The sequence below is a fragment of the Procambarus clarkii genome, chromosome 73, assembly GCF_040958095.1.
Source record: "Procambarus clarkii isolate CNS0578487 chromosome 73, FALCON_Pclarkii_2.0, whole genome shotgun sequence".
Lineage (NCBI taxonomy): Eukaryota > Metazoa > Arthropoda > Malacostraca > Decapoda > Cambaridae > Procambarus > Procambarus clarkii.
The window spans coordinates 4,646,742-4,666,434 of NC_091222.1; positions in this window are offsets into that span (position 1 = coordinate 4,646,742).

Here is a 19,693-nt window from a genome sequence, read left to right on the forward strand (position 1 = left end):
TTTGGGCAAAATGTGATCCACCGCCGCTTTCAGTAATTGGCATATTTTCGGTATAAAAAGTCGAAATTTCATACTGCAAATACGTACAAAGAGCCAGAATTTGGCTCCAAAATATGGTTCAGGTATCATATTTGGGATGTTTGGGATATTTTGAAAACTGAAGGGGGGTTTGGGCAAAATGCGTCCCACCGCCGCTTTTAGTAATTGGTATATTTTCAGTATAAAAATTCGGAATAACAAACTGCAAATACGTGCAGAGAGCCAGAATATGGCTCCAAAATATGGCTCAGGTATCGGATTTGGGATTTTTGGGATATTTTAAAAACTGCAGGGGGGCTTGGGCAAAGTGTGACACACTCCAGCTTTCAGTAATTGGCATATTTTCGGTATAAAAAGTCGGAATTTCCAACTGCGAATACGTTCAGAGAGCCAGAATTTGGCTCCAAAATATGGCTCAGGTATCGGATTTGGGATGTTTGAGATATTTTAAAAACTGCAGGGGTGTTTGGGCAAAATGTTACCCACCGCCGCTTTCAGTAATTGGCCCTTTTTCGGAATAAAAAGCCGGAATTTCAAACTGCGAATACGTGCAGAGAGCCAGAATTTGGCTCTAAAATATGGCTCAGGTATCGGATTTAGGATTTTTGGGATATTTTGAAAACTGCAGGGGGGTTTGGGCAAAATGTGACCCACCGCTGCTTTCAGTAATTGGCATATTTGCGGTATAAAAAGTCGGAATTTCAAACTGCGAATAAGTGCAGAGAGCCAGAATTTGGCTCCAAAATATGGCTCAGGTATCGCATTTGAGATGTTTGGGATATTTTGAAAACTGCAGGAGGGTTTGGGCAAAATGTGACCCACCGCCGCTTTCAGTAATTGGGGAATTTTCGGTATAAAAATTCGGAATTTTCATATGCGAATACATGCAGAGAGCCAGAATTAAGCTCCAAAATATGGCTCAGGTATCGAATTTGGGATGATTGAGATATTTTAAAAACTGCAGGGGTGTTTGGGCAAAATGTGACCCACCGCCGCTTTCAGTAATTGGCTTATTTTCGGTATAAAAAGTCGGAATTTCAAACTGCGAATACGTGCAGAGAGCCAGAATTTGGCTCTAAAATATGGCTCAGTTATCGGATTTGGGATGTTTGGGATATTTTGAAAACTGCAGGGGAGTTTGGGCAAAATGTGACCCACCGCCGCTTTCAGTAATTGGCATATTTTCGGTATAAAAATCCGGAATTTCAAACTGCGAATACGTGCAGAGAGCCAGAATTTTGCTCTAAAATATGGCTCGGGTATAGGATTTGGGATGTTTGGGATATTTTGAAAACTGCAGGGGGGTTTGGGCAAAATGTGACCCACCGCCGCTTTCAGTAGTTGGGGTATTTTCGGTATAAAACCCGGAACTCTCAAACTGCGAATACGTGCAGAGAGCCAGAATTTGGCTCCAAAATATGGTTCAGGTATCGCATTTGGGATGTTTCGGATATATTAAAAAACTGCAGGGGGGTTTAGGCAAAGTGTGACCCACCGCCGCTTTCAGTAATTGGTATATTTTCAGTATAAAAAGTCGAAATATCAAACTGCAAATACGTGCAGAGAGCCAGAATTTGGCTCCAAAATATGGCTCAGGTATCGGATTTGGGATGTTTGGGATATTTTGAAAACTGTAGGGGGGTTTGGGAAAAATGTGACCCACCGCCGCTTTCAGTAATTTGCAATATTTTCGGTATAAAAAGTCGGAATTTCAACTGCGAATACATGCAGAGAGCCAGAATTTTGCTCTAAAATATGGCTCGGGTATCGGATTTGGGATGTTTGGGATATTTTGAAAACTGCAGGGGGGTTTGGGCAAAATGTGACCCACCGCCGCTTTCAGTAATTGGCATATTTTCGGTATAAAAAGTCGGAATTTCAAACTGCAAATACATGCAGAGAGCCAGTATTTGGCTTCGTATATTTTCAGTATAAAAAGTCGGAATTTCAAACTGCAAATACGTGCAGAGAGCCAGAATTTGGCTCCAAAATAGGGCTCAAGTATCGGATTTGGGATGTTTGGTATATTTTAAAAACTGCAGGGGGGTTTGGGCAAAATGTGATCCACCGCCGCTTTCAGTAATTGGCATATTTTCGGTATAAAAATTCGGAATTTCCAACTGCGAATACATGCAGAGAGCCAGAACTTGGCTCCAAAATATGGCTCAGGTGTCGGATTTGGGATGTTTGGGATATTTTGAAAACTGCAGGGGGGTTTGGGCAAAATGTGACCCACCGCCGCTTTCAGTAATTGGTATATTTCAGTATAAAAATTCGGAATTTCAAACTGCAAATACGTGCAGAGAGCCAGAATTTGGCTCCAAAATATGGCTCAGGTATCGGATTTGGGATGTTTGGGATATTCTCAAAACTGCAGGGGTGTTTTGGGAAAATGCGACCCACCGCCGCTTTCAGTAATTGGCATATTTTCGGTATAAAAAGCCGGAATTTCAAACTGCGAATACGTGCAGAGAGCCAGAATTTGGCTCTAAAATATAGCTCGGGTATCAGATTTGGGATGTTAGGGATATTTTGAAAACTGCAGGGGGGTTTGGGCAAAATGTGACCCACCGCCGCTTTCAGTAATTGGCATATTTTCGGTATAAAAAGTCGGAATTTCAAACTGTGAATACGTGCAGAGAGCCAGAATTTGGCTCCAAAATAAGGCTCAGGTATCGGATTTGGGATGTTTGGGATATTTTGAAAACTGCATGGGGGTTTGGGCAAAATGTGACTCACCGCCGTTTTCAGTAATTGGCATATTTTCGGTATAAAAAGTCGAAATTTCAAACTGCAAATAAGTACAGAGAGCCAGAATTTGGCTCCAAAATATGGTTCAGGTATCGTATTTGGGATGTTTGGGATATTTTGAAAAATGCAGGGGGGTTTGGGCAAAATGCGACCCATCGCCGCTTTTAGTAATTGGTATATTTTCAGTATAAAAAGTCGGAGTTTCAAACTGCAAATACGTGCAGAGAGCCAGAATATGGCTCCAAAATATGGCTCAGGTATTGGATTTGGGATGTTTGGGATATTTTAAAAACTGCAGGGGGGCTTGGGCAAAGTGTGACACACCCCTGCTTTCAGTAATTGGCATATTTTCGGTATAAAAAGTCGGAATTTCCAACTGCGAATACATTCAGAGAGCCAGAATTTGGCTCCAAAATATAACTCAGGTATCGGATTTGGGATGTTTGGGATATTTTGAAAACTGCAGGGGGGTTTGGGCAAAATGTGACCCACCGCCGCTTTCAGTAGTTGGGGTATTTTCGGTATAAAACCCGGAACTCTCAAACTGCGAATACGTGCAGAGAGCCAGAATTTGGCTCCAAAATATGGTTCAGGTATCGCATTTGGGATGTTTGGGATATATTAAAAAACTGCAGGGGGGTTTAGGCAAAGTGTGACCCACCGCCGCTTTCAGTAATTGGTATATTTTCAGTATAAAAAGTCGAAATATCAAACTGCAAATACGTGCAGAGAGCCAGAATTTGGCTCCAAAATATGGCTCAGGTATCGGATTTGGGATGTTTGGGATATTTTGAAAACTGTAGGGGGGTTTGGGAAAAATGTGACCCACCGCCGCTTTCAGTAATTTGCAATATTTTCGGTATAAAAAGTCGGAATTTCAACTGCGAATACATGCAGAGAGCCAGAATTTTGCTCTAAAATATGGCTCGGGTATCGGATTTGGGATGTTTGGGATATTTTGAAAACTGCAGGGGGGTTTGGGCAAAATGTGACCCACCGCCGCTTTCAGTAATTGGCATATTTTCGGTATAAAAAGTCGGAATTTCAAACTGCAAATACATGCAGAGAGCCAGTATTTGGCTTCGTATATTTTCAGTATAAAAAGTCGGAATTTCAAACTGCAAATACGTGCAGAGAGCCAGAATTTGGCTCCAAAATAGGGCTCAAGTATCGGATTTGGGATGTTTGGTATATTTTAAAAACTGCAGGGGGGTTTGGGCAAAATGTGATCCACCGCCGCTTTCAGTAATTGGCATATTTTCGGTATAAAAAGTCGAAATTTCATACTGCAAATACGTACAAAGAGCCAGAATTTGGCTCCAAAATATGGTTCAGGTATCGTATTTGGGATGTTTGGGATATTTTGAAAACTGAAGGGGGGTTTGGGCAAAATGCGTCCCACCGCCGCTTTTAGTAATTGGTATATTTTCAGTATAAAAATTCGGAATAACAAACTGCAAATACGTGCAGAGAGCCAGAATATGGCTCCAAAATATGGCTCAGGTATCGGATTTGGGATTTTTGGGATATTTTAAAAACTGCAGGGGGGCTTGGGCAAAGTGTGACACACTCCAGCTTTCAGTAATTGGCATATTTTCGGTATAAAAAGTCGGAATTTCCAACTGCGAATACGTTCAGAGAGCCAGAATTTGGCTCCAAAATATGGCTCAGGTATCGGATTTGGGATGTTTGAGATATTTTAAAAACTGCAGGGGTGTTTGGGCAAAATGTTACCCACCGCCGCTTTCAGTAATTGGCCCTTTTTCGGAATAAAAAGCCGGAATTTCAAACTGCGAATACGTGCAGAGAGCCAGAATTTGGCTCTAAAATATGGCTCAGGTATCGGATTTAGGATTTTTGGGATATTTTGAAAACTGCAGGGGGGTTTGGGCAAAATGTGACCCACCGCTGCTTTCAGTAATTGGCATATTTGCGGTATAAAAAGTCGGAATTTCAAACTGCGAATAAGTGCAGAGAGCCAGAATTTGGCTCCAAAATATGGCTCAGGTATCGCATTTGAGATGTTTGGGATATTTTGAAAACTGCAGGAGGGTTTGGGCAAAATGTGACCCACCGCCGCTTTCAGTAATTGGGGAATTTTCGGTATAAAAATTCGGAATTTTCATATGCGAATACATGCAGAGAGCCAGAATTAAGCTCCAAAATATGGCTCAGGTATCGAATTTGGGATGATTGAGATATTTTAAAAACTGCAGGGGTGTTTGGGCAAAATGTGACCCACCGCCGCTTTCAGTAATTGGCTTATTTTCGGTATAAAAAGTCGGAATTTCAAACTGCGAATACGTGCAGAGAGCCAGAATTTGGCTCTAAAATATGGCTCAGTTATCGGATTTGGGATGTTTGGGATATTTTGAAAACTGCAGGGGAGTTTGGGCAAAATGTGACCCACCGCCGCTTTCAGTAATTGGCATATTTTCGGTATAAAAATCCGGAATTTCAAACTGCGAATACGTGCAGAGAGCCAGAATTTTGCTCTAAAATATGGCTCGGGTATAGGATTTGGGATGTTTGGGATATTTTGAAAACTGCAGGGGGGTTTGGGCAAAATGTGACCCACCGCCGCTTTCAGTAGTTGGGGTATTTTCGGTATAAAACCCGGAACTCTCAAACTGCGAATACGTGCAGAGAGCCAGAATTTGGCTCCAAAATATGGTTCAGGTATCGCATTTGGGATGTTTCGGATATATTAAAAAACTGCAGGGGGGTTTAGGCAAAGTGTGACCCACCGCCGCTTTCAGTAATTGGTATATTTTCAGTATAAAAAGTCGAAATATCAAACTGCAAATACGTGCAGAGAGCCAGAATTTGGCTCCAAAATATGGCTCAGGTATCGGATTTGGGATGTTTGGGATATTTTGAAAACTGTAGGGGGGTTTGGGAAAAATGTGACCCACCGCCGCTTTCAGTAATTTGCAATATTTTCGGTATAAAAAGTCGGAATTTCAACTGCGAATACATGCAGAGAGCCAGAATTTTGCTCTAAAATATGGCTCGGGTATCGGATTTGGGATGTTTGGGATATTTTGAAAACTGCAGGGGGGTTTGGGCAAAATGTGACCCACCGCCGCTTTCAGTAATTGGCATATTTTCGGTATAAAAAGTCGGAATTTCAAACTGCAAATACATGCAGAGAGCCAGTATTTGGCTTCGTATATTTTCAGTATAAAAAGTCGGAATTTCAAACTGCAAATACGTGCAGAGAGCCAGAATTTGGCTCCAAAATAGGGCTCAAGTATCGGATTTGGGATGTTTGGTATATTTTAAAAACTGCAGGGGGGTTTGGGCAAAATGTGATCCACCGCCGCTTTCAGTAATTGGCATATTTTCGGTATAAAAATTCGGAATTTCCAACTGCGAATACATGCAGAGAGCCAGAACTTGGCTCCAAAATATGGCTCAGGTGTCGGATTTGGGATGTTTGGGATATTTTGAAAACTGCAGGGGGGTTTGGGCAAAATGTGACCCACCGCCGCTTTCAGTAATTGGTATATTTCAGTATAAAAATTCGGAATTTGAAACTGCAAATACGTGCAGAGAGCCAGAATTTGGCTCCAAAATATGGCTCAGGTATCGGATTTGGGATGTTTGGGATATTCTCAAAACTGCAGGGGTGTTTTGGGAAAATGCGACCCACCGCCGCTTTCAGTAATTGGCATATTTTCGGTATAAAAAGCCGGAATTTCAAACTGCGAATACGTGCAGAGAGCCAGAATTTGGCTCTAAAATATAGCTCGGGTATCAGATTTGGGATGTTAGGGATATTTTGAAAACTGCAGGGGGGTTTGGGCAAAATGTGACCCACCGCCGCTTTCAGTAATTGGCATATTTTCGGTATAAAAAGTCGGAATTTCAAACTGTGAATACGTGCAGAGAGCCAGAATTTGGCTCCAAAATAAGGCTCAGGTATCGGATTTGGGATGTTTGGGATATTTTGAAAACTGCATGGGGGTTTGGGCAAAATGTGACTCACCGCCGTTTTCAGTAATTGGCATATTTTCGGTATAAAAAGTCGAAATTTCAAACTGCAAATAAGTACAGAGAGCCAGAATTTGGCTCCAAAATATGGTTCAGGTATCGTATTTGGGATGTTTGGGATATTTTGAAAAATGCAGGGGGGTTTGGGCAAAATGCGACCCATCGCCGCTTTTAGTAATTGGTATATTTTCAGTATAAAAAGTCGGAGTTTCAAACTGCAAATACGTGCAGAGAGCCAGAATATGGCTCCAAAATATGGCTCAGGTATTGGATTTGGGATGTTTGGGATATTTTAAAAACTGCAGGGGGGCTTGGGCAAAGTGTGACACACCCCTGCTTTCAGTAATTGGCATATTTTCGGTATAAAAAGTCGGAATTTCCAACTGCGAATACATTCAGAGAGCCAGAATTTGGCTCCAAAATATAACTCAGGTATCGGATTTGGGATGTTTGGGATATTTTGAAAACTGCAGGGGGGTTTGGGCAAAATGTGACCCACCGCCGCTTTCAGTAGTTGGGGTATTTTCGGTATAAAACCCGGAACTCTCAAACTGCGAATACGTGCAGAGAGCCAGAATTTGGCTCCAAAATATGGTTCAGGTATCGCATTTGGGATGTTTGGGATATATTAAAAAACTGCAGGGGGGTTTAGGCAAAGTGTGACCCACCGCCGCTTTCAGTAATTGGTATATTTTCAGTATAAAAAGTCGAAATATCAAACTGCAAATACGTGCAGAGAGCCAGAATTTGGCTCCAAAATATGGCTCAGGTATCGGATTTGGGATGTTTGGGATATTTTGAAAACTGTAGGGGGGTTTGGGAAAAATGTGACCCACCGCCGCTTTCAGTAATTTGCAATATTTTCGGTATAAAAAGTCGGAATTTCAACTGCGAATACATGCAGAGAGCCAGAATTTTGCTCTAAAATATGGCTCGGGTATCGGATTTGGGATGTTTGGGATATTTTGAAAACTGCAGGGGGGTTTGGGCAAAATGTGACCCACCGCCGCTTTCAGTAATTGGCATATTTTCGGTATAAAAAGTCGGAATTTCAAACTGCAAATACATGCAGAGAGCCAGTATTTGGCTTCGTATATTTTCAGTATAAAAAGTCGGAATTTCAAACTGCAAATACGTGCAGAGAGCCAGAATTTGGCTCCAAAATAGGGCTCAAGTATCGGATTTGGGATGTTTGGTATATTTTAAAAACTGCAGGGGGGTTTGGGCAAAATGTGATCCACCGCCGCTTTCAGTAATTGGCATATTTTCGGTATAAAAAGTCGAAATTTCATACTGCAAATACGTACAAAGAGCCAGAATTTGGCTCCAAAATATGGTTCAGGTATCGTATTTGGGATGTTTGGGATATTTTGAAAACTGAAGGGGGGTTTGGGCAAAATGCGTCCCACCGCCGCTTTTAGTAATTGGTATATTTTCAGTATAAAAATTCGGAATAACAAACTGCAAATACGTGCAGAGAGCCAGAATATGGCTCCAAAATATGGCTCAGGTATCGGATTTGGGATTTTTGGGATATTTTAAAAACTGCAGGGGGGCTTGGGCAAAGTGTGACACACTCCAGCTTTCAGTAATTGGCATATTTTCGGTATAAAAAGTCGGAATTTCCAACTGCGAATACGTTCAGAGAGCCAGAATTTGGCTCCAAAATATGGCTCAGGTATCGGATTTGGGATGTTTGAGATATTTTAAAAACTGCAGGGGTGTTTGGGCAAAATGTTACCCACCGCCGCTTTCAGTAATTGGCCCTTTTTCGGAATAAAAAGCCGGAATTTCAAACTGCGAATACGTGCAGAGAGCCAGAATTTGGCTCTAAAATATGGCTCAGGTATCGGATTTAGGATTTTTGGGATATTTTGAAAACTGCAGGGGGGTTTGGGCAAAATGTGACCCACCGCTGCTTTCAGTAATTGGCATATTTGCGGTATAAAAAGTCGGAATTTCAAACTGCGAATAAGTGCAGAGAGCCAGAATTTGGCTCCAAAATATGGCTCAGGTATCGCATTTGAGATGTTTGGGATATTTTGAAAACTGCAGGAGGGTTTGGGCAAAATGTGACCCACCGCCGCTTTCAGTAATTGGGGAATTTTCGGTATAAAAATTCGGAATTTTCATATGCGAATACATGCAGAGAGCCAGAATTAAGCTCCAAAATATGGCTCAGGTATCGAATTTGGGATGATTGAGATATTTTAAAAACTGCAGGGGTGTTTGGGCAAAATGTGACCCACCGCCGCTTTCAGTAATTGGCTTATTTTCGGTATAAAAAGTCGGAATTTCAAACTGCGAATACGTGCAGAGAGCCAGAATTTGGCTCTAAAATATGGCTCAGTTATCGGATTTGGGATGTTTGGGATATTTTGAAAACTGCAGGGGAGTTTGGGCAAAATGTGACCCACCGCCGCTTTCAGTAATTGGCATATTTTCGGTATAAAAATCCGGAATTTCAAACTGCGAATACGTGCAGAGAGCCAGAATTTTGCTCTAAAATATGGCTCGGGTATAGGATTTGGGATGTTTGGGATATTTTGAAAACTGCAGGGGGGTTTGGGCAAAATGTGACCCACCGCCGCTTTCAGTAGTTGGGGTATTTTCGGTATAAAACCCGGAACTCTCAAACTGCGAATACGTGCAGAGAGCCAGAATTTGGCTCCAAAATATGGTTCAGGTATCGCATTTGGGATGTTTCGGATATATTAAAAAACTGCAGGGGGGTTTAGGCAAAGTGTGACCCACCGCCGCTTTCAGTAATTGGTATATTTTCAGTATAAAAAGTCGAAATATCAAACTGCAAATACGTGCAGAGAGCCAGAATTTGGCTCCAAAATATGGCTCAGGTATCGGATTTGGGATGTTTGGGATATTTTGAAAACTGTAGGGGGGTTTGGGAAAAATGTGACCCACCGCCGCTTTCAGTAATTTGCAATATTTTCGGTATAAAAAGTCGGAATTTCAACTGCGAATACATGCAGAGAGCCAGAATTTTGCTCTAAAATATGGCTCGGGTATCGGATTTGGGATGTTTGGGATATTTTGAAAACTGCAGGGGGGTTTGGGCAAAATGTGACCCACCGCCGCTTTCAGTAATTGGCATATTTTCGGTATAAAAAGTCGGAATTTCAAACTGCAAATACATGCAGAGAGCCAGTATTTGGCTTCGTATATTTTCAGTATAAAAAGTCGGAATTTCAAACTGCAAATACGTGCAGAGAGCCAGAATTTGGCTCCAAAATAGGGCTCAAGTATCGGATTTGGGATGTTTGGTATATTTTAAAAACTGCAGGGGGGTTTGGGCAAAATGTGATCCACCGCCGCTTTCAGTAATTGGCATATTTTCGGTATAAAAATTCGGAATTTCCAACTGCGAATACATGCAGAGAGCCAGAACTTGGCTCCAAAATATGGCTCAGGTGTCGGATTTGGGATGTTTGGGATATTTTGAAAACTGCAGGGGGGTTTGGGCAAAATGTGACCCACCGCCGCTTTCAGTAATTGGTATATTTCAGTATAAAAATTCGGAATTTGAAACTGCAAATACGTGCAGAGAGCCAGAATTTGGCTCCAAAATATGGCTCAGGTATCGGATTTGGGATGTTTGGGATATTCTCAAAACTGCAGGGGTGTTTTGGGAAAATGCGACCCACCGCCGCTTTCAGTAATTGGCATATTTTCGGTATAAAAAGCCGGAATTTCAAACTGCGAATACGTGCAGAGAGCCAGAATTTGGCTCTAAAATATAGCTCGGGTATCAGATTTGGGATGTTAGGGATATTTTGAAAACTGCAGGGGGGTTTGGGCAAAATGTGACCCACCGCCGCTTTCAGTAATTGGCATATTTTCGGTATAAAAAGTCGGAATTTCAAACTGTGAATACGTGCAGAGAGCCAGAATTTGGCTCCAAAATAAGGCTCAGGTATCGGATTTGGGATGTTTGGGATATTTTGAAAACTGCATGGGGGTTTGGGCAAAATGTGACTCACCGCCGTTTTCAGTAATTGGCATATTTTCGGTATAAAAAGTCGAAATTTCAAACTGCAAATAAGTACAGAGAGCCAGAATTTGGCTCCAAAATATGGTTCAGGTATCGTATTTGGGATGTTTGGGATATTTTGAAAAATGCAGGGGGGTTTGGGCAAAATGCGACCCATCGCCGCTTTTAGTAATTGGTATATTTTCAGTATAAAAAGTCGGAGTTTCAAACTGCAAATACGTGCAGAGAGCCAGAATATGGCTCCAAAATATGGCTCAGGTATTGGATTTGGGATGTTTGGGATATTTTAAAAACTGCAGGGGGGCTTGGGCAAAGTGTGACACACCCCTGCTTTCAGTAATTGGCATATTTTCGGTATAAAAAGTCGGAATTTCCAACTGCGAATACATTCAGAGAGCCAGAATTTGGCTCCAAAATATAACTCAGGTATCGGATTTGGGATGTTTGGGATATTTTGAAAACTGCAGGGGGGTTTGGGCAAAATGTGACCCACCGCCGCTTTCAGTAGTTGGGGTATTTTCGGTATAAAACCCGGAACTCTCAAACTGCGAATACGTGCAGAGAGCCAGAATTTGGCTCCAAAATATGGTTCAGGTATCGCATTTGGGATGTTTGGGATATATTAAAAAACTGCAGGGGGGTTTAGGCAAAGTGTGACCCACCGCCGCTTTCAGTAATTGGTATATTTTCAGTATAAAAAGTCGAAATATCAAACTGCAAATACGTGCAGAGAGCCAGAATTTGGCTCCAAAATATGGCTCAGGTATCGGATTTGGGATGTTTGGGATATTTTGAAAACTGTAGGGGGGTTTGGGAAAAATGTGACCCACCGCCGCTTTCAGTAATTTGCAATATTTTCGGTATAAAAAGTCGGAATTTCAACTGCGAATACATGCAGAGAGCCAGAATTTTGCTCTAAAATATGGCTCGGGTATCGGATTTGGGATGTTTGGGATATTTTGAAAACTGCAGGGGGGTTTGGGCAAAATGTGACCCACCGCCGCTTTCAGTAATTGGCATATTTTCGGTATAAAAAGTCGGAATTTCAAACTGCAAATACATGCAGAGAGCCAGTATTTGGCTTCGTATATTTTCAGTATAAAAAGTCGGAATTTCAAACTGCAAATACGTGCAGAGAGCCAGAATTTGGCTCCAAAATAGGGCTCAAGTATCGGATTTGGGATGTTTGGTATATTTTAAAAACTGCAGGGGGGTTTGGGCAAAATGTGATCCACCGCCGCTTTCAGTAATTGGCATATTTTCGGTATAAAAAGTCGAAATTTCATACTGCAAATACGTACAAAGAGCCAGAATTTGGCTCCAAAATATGGTTCAGGTATCGTATTTGGGATGTTTGGGATATTTTGAAAACTGAAGGGGGGTTTGGGCAAAATGCGTCCCACCGCCGCTTTTAGTAATTGGTATATTTTCAGTATAAAAATTCGGAATAACAAACTGCAAATACGTGCAGAGAGCCAGAATATGGCTCCAAAATATGGCTCAGGTATCGGATTTGGGATTTTTGGGATATTTTAAAAACTGCAGGGGGGCTTGGGCAAAGTGTGACACACTCCAGCTTTCAGTAATTGGCATATTTTCGGTATAAAAAGTCGGAATTTCCAACTGCGAATACGTTCAGAGAGCCAGAATTTGGCTCCAAAATATGGCTCAGGTATCGGATTTGGGATGTTTGAGATATTTTAAAAACTGCAGGGGTGTTTGGGCAAAATGTTACCCACCGCCGCTTTCAGTAATTGGCCCTTTTTCGGAATAAAAAGCCGGAATTTCAAACTGCGAATACGTGCAGAGAGCCAGAATTTGGCTCTAAAATATGGCTCAGGTATCGGATTTAGGATTTTTGGGATATTTTGAAAACTGCAGGGGGGTTTGGGCAAAATGTGACCCACCGCTGCTTTCAGTAATTGGCATATTTGCGGTATAAAAAGTCGGAATTTCAAACTGCGAATAAGTGCAGAGAGCCAGAATTTGGCTCCAAAATATGGCTCAGGTATCGCATTTGAGATGTTTGGGATATTTTGAAAACTGCAGGAGGGTTTGGGCAAAATGTGACCCACCGCCGCTTTCAGTAATTGGGGAATTTTCGGTATAAAAATTCGGAATTTTCATATGCGAATACATGCAGAGAGCCAGAATTAAGCTCCAAAATATGGCTCAGGTATCGAATTTGGGATGATTGAGATATTTTAAAAACTGCAGGGGTGTTTGGGCAAAATGTGACCCACCGCCGCTTTCAGTAATTGGCTTATTTTCGGTATAAAAAGTCGGAATTTCAAACTGCGAATACGTGCAGAGAGCCAGAATTTGGCTCTAAAATATGGCTCAGTTATCGGATTTGGGATGTTTGGGATATTTTGAAAACTGCAGGGGAGTTTGGGCAAAATGTGACCCACCGCCGCTTTCAGTAATTGGCATATTTTCGGTATAAAAATCCGGAATTTCAAACTGCGAATACGTGCAGAGAGCCAGAATTTTGCTCTAAAATATGGCTCGGGTATAGGATTTGGGATGTTTGGGATATTTTGAAAACTGCAGGGGGGTTTGGGCAAAATGTGACCCACCGCCGCTTTCAGTAGTTGGGGTATTTTCGGTATAAAACCCGGAACTCTCAAACTGCGAATACGTGCAGAGAGCCAGAATTTGGCTCCAAAATATGGTTCAGGTATCGCATTTGGGATGTTTCGGATATATTAAAAAACTGCAGGGGGGTTTAGGCAAAGTGTGACCCACCGCCGCTTTCAGTAATTGGTATATTTTCAGTATAAAAAGTCGAAATATCAAACTGCAAATACGTGCAGAGAGCCAGAATTTGGCTCCAAAATATGGCTCAGGTATCGGATTTGGGATGTTTGGGATATTTTGAAAACTGTAGGGGGGTTTGGGAAAAATGTGACCCACCGCCGCTTTCAGTAATTTGCAATATTTTCGGTATAAAAAGTCGGAATTTCAACTGCGAATACATGCAGAGAGCCAGAATTTTGCTCTAAAATATGGCTCGGGTATCGGATTTGGGATGTTTGGGATATTTTGAAAACTGCAGGGGGGTTTGGGCAAAATGTGACCCACCGCCGCTTTCAGTAATTGGCATATTTTCGGTATAAAAAGTCGGAATTTCAAACTGCAAATACATGCAGAGAGCCAGTATTTGGCTTCGTATATTTTCAGTATAAAAAGTCGGAATTTCAAACTGCAAATACGTGCAGAGAGCCAGAATTTGGCTCCAAAATAGGGCTCAAGTATCGGATTTGGGATGTTTGGTATATTTTAAAAACTGCAGGGGGGTTTGGGCAAAATGTGATCCACCGCCGCTTTCAGTAATTGGCATATTTTCGGTATAAAAATTCGGAATTTCCAACTGCGAATACATGCAGAGAGCCAGAACTTGGCTCCAAAATATGGCTCAGGTGTCGGATTTGGGATGTTTGGGATATTTTGAAAACTGCAGGGGGGTTTGGGCAAAATGTGACCCACCGCCGCTTTCAGTAATTGGTATATTTCAGTATAAAAATTCGGAATTTCAAACTGCAAATACGTGCAGAGAGCCAGAATTTGGCTCCAAAATATGGCTCAGGTATCGGATTTGGGATGTTTGGGATATTCTCAAAACTGCAGGGGTGTTTTGGGAAAATGCGACCCACCGCCGCTTTCAGTAATTGGCATATTTTCGGTATAAAAAGCCGGAATTTCAAACTGCGAATACGTGCAGAGAGCCAGAATTTGGCTCTAAAATATAGCTCGGGTATCAGATTTGGGATGTTAGGGATATTTTGAAAACTGCAGGGGGGTTTGGGCAAAATGTGACCCACCGCCGCTTTCAGTAATTGGCATATTTTCGGTATAAAAAGTCGGAATTTCAAACTGTGAATACGTGCAGAGAGCCAGAATTTGGCTCCAAAATAAGGCTCAGGTATCGGATTTGGGATGTTTGGGATATTTTGAAAACTGCATGGGGGTTTGGGCAAAATGTGACTCACCGCCGTTTTCAGTAATTGGCATATTTTCGGTATAAAAAGTCGAAATTTCAAACTGCAAATAAGTACAGAGAGCCAGAATTTGGCTCCAAAATATGGTTCAGGTATCGTATTTGGGATGTTTGGGATATTTTGAAAAATGCAGGGGGGTTTGGGCAAAATGCGACCCATCGCCGCTTTTAGTAATTGGTATATTTTCAGTATAAAAAGTCGGAGTTTCAAACTGCAAATACGTGCAGAGAGCCAGAATATGGCTCCAAAATATGGCTCAGGTATTGGATTTGGGATGTTTGGGATATTTTAAAAACTGCAGGGGGGCTTGGGCAAAGTGTGACACACCCCTGCTTTCAGTAATTGGCATATTTTCGGTATAAAAAGTCGGAATTTCCAACTGCGAATACATTCAGAGAGCCAGAATTTGGCTCCAAAATATAACTCAGGTATCGGATTTGGGATGTTTGGGATATTTTGAAAACTGCAGGGGGGTTTGGGCAAAATGTGACTCCCCGCCGCTTTCAGTAATTGGCATATTTTCGGTATAAAAATTCGGAATTTAGAACTGCAAATACGTGCAAAGAGCAAGTATTTAGCTCCAAAATATGGCTCAGGTATCGGATTTGGGATGTTTAAGATATTTTAAAAACTGCAGGGGTGTTTGGGCAAAATGTGACCCACCGCTGCTTTCAGTAATTGGTATATTTTCAGTATAAAAAGCCGGAATTTTCAAATGCGAATACATGCAGAGAGCCAGAATTTGGATCAAAAATATGGCTCAGGTATCGGATTTGGGATGTTTGGGATATTTTGAAAACTGCAGAGGGGTTTGGGCAAAATGTGACCCACCGCCGCTTTCAGTAATTGGCATATTTGCAGTATAAAAAGTCGGAATTTCAAACTGCGAATACGTGCAGAGAGCCAGAATTTGGCTCCAAAATTTGGCTCAGGTATCGGATTTGGGATGTTTTGGATATTTTGAAAACTGCAGGGGGGTTTGTGCAAAATGTGACCCACCGCCGCTTTCAGTAATTGCCATATTTTCGGTATAAAAAACCGGAATTTCAACTGCGAATACGTGCAGAGAGCCAGAATTTGGCTCTAAAATATGGCTCGGGTATCGGATTTGGGATGTTTGGGATATTTTGAAAACCGCAGGGGGGTTTGGGCAAAATGTGACCCACCGCCGCTTTCAGTAATTGGCATATTTTCGGTATAAAATGTCGGAATTTCAAACTGCGAGTCTAAAATATGGCTCAGGTATCGGATTTGGGATGTTTGGAACATTTTGAAAACTGCAGGGGGGTTTGGGCAAAATGTGACCCACCGCCGCTTTCAGTAATTGGTATATTTTCAGTATAAAAATTCGGAATTTCAAACTGCAAATACGTGCAGAGAGCCAGAATTTGGCTCCAAAATATGGCTAAGGTATCGGATTTGGGATGTTTCGGATATTCTTAAAACTTCAGAGGTGTTTGGGCAAAATGCGACCCACAGCCGCTTCCAGTAATTGACATATTTTCGGTATAAAAAGCCGGAATTTCAAACTGCGAATACGTGCAGAGAGCCAGAATTTGGCTCTAAAATATGGCTCGGGTATCGGATTTGGGATGTTTGGGATATTTTGAAAACTGCAGGGGGGTTTGGGCAAAATGCGACCCACCGCTGCTTTTAGTAATTGGTATATTTTCAGTATAAAAAGTCGGAATTTCAAACTGCAAATACGTGCAGAGAGCCAGAATATGGCTCCAAAATATGACTCAGGTATCGGATTTGGGATGTTTGGGATATTTTAAAAACTGCAGGGGGGCTTGGGCAAAGTGTGACACACCCCTGCTCTCAGTAATTGGCATATTTTCGGTATAAAAAGTCGGAATTTCCAACTGCAAATACGTACAGAGAGCCAGAATTTGGCTCCAAAATATGGCTCAGGTATCGGATTTGGGATGTTTGGGATATTTTGAAAACTGCAGGGGTGTTTGGGCAAAATGTGACCCATTGCCGCTTTCAGTAATTGGCTTATTTTCGGTATAAAAAGCCGGAATTTCAAACTGCGATTACGTGCAGAGAGCCAGAATTTGGCTCTAAAATATGGCTCAGGTATCGGATTTGGGATGTTTGGGATATTTTGAAAACTGCAGGGGGGTTTGGGCAAAGTGTGACCCACCGCCGCTTTCAGTAATTGGTATATTTTCAGAATAAAAAGTCAAAATTTCAAACTGCAAATACGTGCAGAGAGCCAGAATTTGGCTCCAAAATATGGCTCAGGAATCGGATTTGGGATGTTTGGGATATTTTGAAAACTGCAGGGGGGTTTGGGCAAAATGTGCCCCACCGCCGCTTTCAGTAATTTGCAATATTTTCGGTATAAAAAGCCGGAATTTCAACTGCGAATACGTGCAGAGAGCCAGAATTTGGCTCTAAAATATGGCTCGGGTATAGGATTTGGGATGTTTGGGATATTTTGAAAACCACAGGGGGGTTTGGGCAAAATGTGACCCACCTCCGCTCTCAGTAATTGGTATATTTTCAGTATAAAAATTCGGAATTTCAAACTGCAAATACGTGCAGAGAGCCAGAATTTGGCTCCAAAATATGGCTAAGGTATCGGATTTGGGATGTTTGGGATATTCTTAAAACTTCTGGGGTGTTTGGGCAAAATGCGACCCACAGCCGCTTTCAGTAATTGGCATATTTTAGGTATAAAAAGCCGGAATTTCAAACTGCGAATACGTGCAGAGAGCCAGAATTTGGCTCTAAAATATGGCTCGGGTATCGGATTTGGGATGTTTGGGATATTTTGAAAACTGCAGGGGGGTTTGGGCAAAATGTGACCCACAGCCGCTTTCAGTAATTGGCATATTTTCGGTATAAAAATTCGGAATTTCAAACTGCGTATACGTGCGGAGAGCCAGAATTTGGCTCCAAAATAAGGCTCAGGTATCGGATTTGGGATGTTTGGGATATTTTGAAAACTGCAGGGGGGTTTGGGCAAAATGTGACCCATCGCCGCTTTCAGTAATTGGTATATTTTCAGTATAAAATTCGGAATTTCAAACTGCAAATACGTACAGAGAGCCAGAATTTGGCTCCAAAATATGGCTAAGGTATCGGATTTGGGATGTTTGGGATATTCGTAAAACTTCAGGGGTGTTTGGGCAAAATGCGACCCACAGCCGCTTTCAGTAATTGGCATATTTTCGGTATAAAAAGCCGGAATTTCAAACTGCGAATACGTGCAGAGAGCCAGAATTTGGCTCTAAAACATGGCTCGGGTATCGGATTTGGGATGTTTGGGATATTTTGAAAACTGCAGGGGGGTTTGGGCAAAATGTGACCCACCGCCGCTTTCAGTAATTGGCATATTTTCGGTATAAAAAGTCAGAATTTCAAACTGCGTATACGTGCGGAGAGCCAGAATTTGGCTCCAAAATAAGGCTCAGGTATCGGAGTTGGGATGTTTGGGATATTTTGAAAATTGCAGGGGGGTTTGGGCAAAATGTGACTCACCGTCGCTTTCAGTAATTGGCATATTTTCGGTATAAAAAGTCGAAATTTCAAACTGCAAATACGTACAGAGAGCCAGAATTTGGCTCCAAAATATGGTTCAGGTATCGTATTTGGGATGTTTGGGATATTTTGAAAACTGCAGGGGGGTTTGGGAAAAATGCGACCCACCGCCGCTTTTAGTAATTGGTATATTTTCAGTATAAAAAGTCGGAATTTCAAACTGCAAATACGTGCAGAGAGCCAGAATATGGCTCCAAAATATGGCTCAGGTATCGGATTTGGGATGTTTGGGATATTTTGAAAACTGCAGGGGGGTTTGGGCAAAATGTGACTCCCCGCCGCTTTCAGTAATTGGCATATTTTTGGTATAAAAAGTCGGAATTTAGAACTGCAAATACGTGCATAGAGCAAGTATTTGGCTCCAAAATATGGCTCAGGTATCGGATTTGGGATGTTTGGGATATTTTGAAAACTGCAGGGGGGTTTGGGCAAAATGTGACCCACCGCTGCTTTCAGTAATTGGTATATTTTCAGTATAAAAATCGGAATTTCAAACTGCAAATACGTGCAGAGAGCCAGAATTTGGCTCCAAAATATGGCTCAGGTATCGGATTTGGGATGTTTAAGATATTTTAAAAACTGCAGGGGTGTTTGGGCAAAATGTGACCCATCGCCGCTTTCAGTAATTGGCTTATTTTCGGTATAAAAAGCTGGAATTTCAAACTGCGAATACGTGCAGAGAGCCAGAATTTGGCTCTAAAATATGGCTCAGGTATCGGATTTGGGATGTTTGAGATATTTTAAAAACTGCGGGGGGGTTTGGGCAAAGTGTGACCCACCGCCGCTTTCAGTAATTGGTATATTTTCAGTATAAAAAGTCAAAATTTCAAACTGCAAATACGTGCAGAGAGCCAGAACTTGGCTCCAAAATATGGCTCAGGTATCGGATTTGGGATGTTTGGGATATTTTGAAAACTGCAGGGGGGTTTGGGCAAAATGTGCCCCACCGCCGCTTTCAGTAATTTGCAATATTTTCGGTATAAAAAGCCGGAATTTCAACTGCGAATACGTGCAGAGAGCCAGAATTTGGCTCTAAAATATGGCTCGGGTATCGGATTTGGGATGTTTGGGATATTTTGAAAACCGCAGGGGGGTTTGGGCAAAATGTGACCCACCGCCGCTTTCAGTAATTGGCATATTTTCGGTATAAAAATTCGGAATTTCAAACTGCGAGTCTAAAATATGGCTCAGGTATCGGATTTGGGATGTTTGGGATATTTTGAAAACTGCAGGGGGGTTTGGGCAAAATGTGACCCACCGCCGCTTTCAGTAATTGGTATATTTTCAGTATAAAAATTCGGAATTTCAAACGTCAAATACGTGCAGAGAGCCAGAATTTGGCTCC